This window comes from Grammomys surdaster, unplaced genomic scaffold (assembly GCF_004785775.1).
Source record: "Grammomys surdaster isolate TR1022 unplaced genomic scaffold, NIH_TR_1.0 140, whole genome shotgun sequence".
Classification (NCBI taxonomy): domain Eukaryota; kingdom Metazoa; phylum Chordata; class Mammalia; order Rodentia; family Muridae; genus Grammomys; species Grammomys surdaster.
The window spans coordinates 2,242,858-2,245,551 of record NW_021604598.1 but is presented as its reverse complement, the minus strand read 5'-3'; the positions used below and the strand labels follow the sequence as shown (position 1 = coordinate 2,245,551).

At 45.8% G+C, this 2,694-nt stretch overlaps 1 pseudogene; it reads right to left on the bottom strand.

Annotated features, from left to right (window-relative positions):
* Positions 1-1,076: 1,076 nt before the first annotated feature.
* The window catches only part of LOC114618074, a 9,857-nt pseudogene continuing 8,239 nt past the window's right edge, over positions 1,077-2,694 (bottom strand).

The following is a 2,694-nucleotide window of genomic DNA, read 5'->3' as shown; positions in this document are numbered from 1 at the left end:
GCCAAGATGGCACAGCACACCTGGTGTGGAGGGAGTGGAATGTGCCATGCAATTCTTTGGGGAGAGTCTTGTATAGCTCAGGCTATCCTCCAAGTAACAGTGTAGCTAAGGATGGCCTTGAATTTTTTATACACAAGGTTTTTAAGTAGCTTATCTTTATTTATAAATGTGAATCCCAGCAATCACGCATGTGGACCACGTGCACGTTTAGAGCTGCCAGAGTTCTTGGAGTCCCTGGAGCTGGAGTTGCAGTTTGTGAGCCAAAATGTTTGTAATAGGAATTAAGCCGAAGCCTGGCGGTGGTGGCGCACACCTTTAATCCCAGCACTTGGGAGGCAGAGGCAGGTGGATTTCTGAGTTCGAGGCCAGCCTGGTCTACAGAGTGAGTTCCAGGACAGCCAGGGCTACACAGAGAAACCCTGTCTCAAAAGACCAAATCAAATAAAAAAAGAAAAAAAAGGAATTAAGCCGAAGTCGTCTGCAAGGCCAGCTTGATCTCTCAACCAGTGAGCCATCTCTCCAGCTCCAACTTTGATTTTCCGATCCTCCTACCTTTAACACTTAGCATGACAAGTGCACACACTGTGTCACACTGATGTATGTAGGGAGAGCAATGGAATCCAGGGCCTCAAGCACTCGACGTAAGCACTCTGCCACCTGAGCTGAGGCTCACCCTCTTTGACAGTGCTGTTTCTGTTTGGTTACTTTCTCTTTTTTCTTTTTCTTTCTTTTTCTTTTTTTTTTTTGATTTTTAATTGGTTGGTTTAATTCAAAGGGGTGCGGAATTCAGAGTACAATGAATTGTACAATGAATTGGAACAGTAGGCTCTGGTGGGATTCTAGACTGGGTTCACTTTAAATTCACAGCTGAGGTAAGAATTGCTGCGATCCATTGCATTGTTCACTTTATTCTTTTTTTTTTATATATACAAAAGTTTATTACAATGTAGAATGACAGGCTCCAGGGTAACACTTCATCCTAGCTATTAGGTGGCAAAGATGTTCTGGCAGGGAATCCAGATGTTTACATAGGGATGGAAGAGGAGGGTTACGTCACCTCTGATGTGAGGAACAGCTTACCTTTTGCCAGATTTCTTGATTCCCCCATGACCAGGGGGCCCTTCCCCACGGCCTTGGCTTTTAGCTCCTCGAGTTTCTTCTGTTCCTCCTTTTGTTTCTCCTTGAAAGCTTTATCTTCCTCGTCCATCTCCTTGGCCTGCTTCTTGGGCTGTTTCAGGGGCTTCTTTTTGCCACCTTCCCGGCCCAACGCGGCTCCTCCAGCTCCTTCACCAGACCTGATCCTAAGCCTGCTTTGGTTTTTTAAAAGACTTCTTTCTCTCTGTCTCTCTGTCTCTCTCTCTCTGTCTGTCTCTCTCTCTCAGAGACAGAGAGAGAGACAGACAGAGAGAGAGAGAGAGACAGAGAGACAGAGAGACAGAGAGACAGAGAGACAGAGAGACAGAGAGAGAGAGCATGCAGATGCCAGTGATGCCCAAACGAGGGAGTTCCTGGAGCTGGAATTAAAGGCAACTGTGAGCCACTTACTGTGATCGAAGGAACCAAATTCTGCTCGTCTTCAGGAGGCAGGAGCAGCCTGCTGAGCTCCACCATCAGGTTCTGGAAAAGCTTCTAGCTGGTTGGCAGCCCTTGATTTTCATGCCAGGTTCTCACCACGTGAGCCCTTCTAACCTGGTGTCAGAATCTTCCTGCCTCTCTCTGTCCTGAGTCATGGTAAGATTGTGTGGTCACCACTACACACAGATGGAGCATTAGTCTGCCAAGGCTGAGACCCAGGCTTCCTTCGAAAACATCAGGAAGAAAAAGAAGGAAGGAAGGAAGAAGAGGGAAACAAAAAAAATTCCATCTGAAGCATTGGGTATCAAATGACAGTTCCCCTGGAATGGCTTTTATTCGGGGAGGTTTCTCCCGATGACATTGTGGTATTGGTTTCTCAAGTTAGCAAAGTCTCTCTGCCACTCCAAAATTGCTTCTGTGCACCTCCACCCAGTTCCCACGTCCTGGGTGAAATCCATCTCACCTCGAATTCCCTCCCAGATTGGGGAGTTGTTGGCAAAAATGACAAAGACGTAAAGAAAACATGATCAGCAGAGGGATGTGTGTCCTCACAGCCCATTAGTTAATACTAACACACAGACGGGCGGTGGTGGCGCACGCATGTAATCCCAGCACTTGGGAGGCGAGGCAGGCGGATTTCTGAGTTCGAGGCCAGCCTGGTCTACAGAGTGAGTTCCAGGACAGCCAGGGCTATACAGAGAAACCCTGTCTCAAAAAAACAAAACAATAAATAAATAAATAAATAAATAAATAAATAAATAACAGAGCTGAAGAGATGGCTCGTTAATTAAGAGCACTGACTGCTCTTCCAGAGGTCCTGAGTTCAATTCCCAGCAACTACATGGTGGCTTACAACCATTTGTAATGAGATCTGATGTCCTCTTCTGGTGTGTCTGAAGAGAACTACAGTGTACTCATCATATATATAAAATAAATAAATCTTTACAAATAAATAAATAAAAAGAAAAAAGACAGTCAGGCAGTGGCAAGCACACAACTTTACTCCCAGCACTGGAGAGGCAGAGGCAGGTGCATCTCTACATTCAAGGCCAGCCTGGTTTACAGAGTGAGTTCCAGAACAGCAAGGGCTACACAGAGAAACCCATCTCAAAAAAAAAA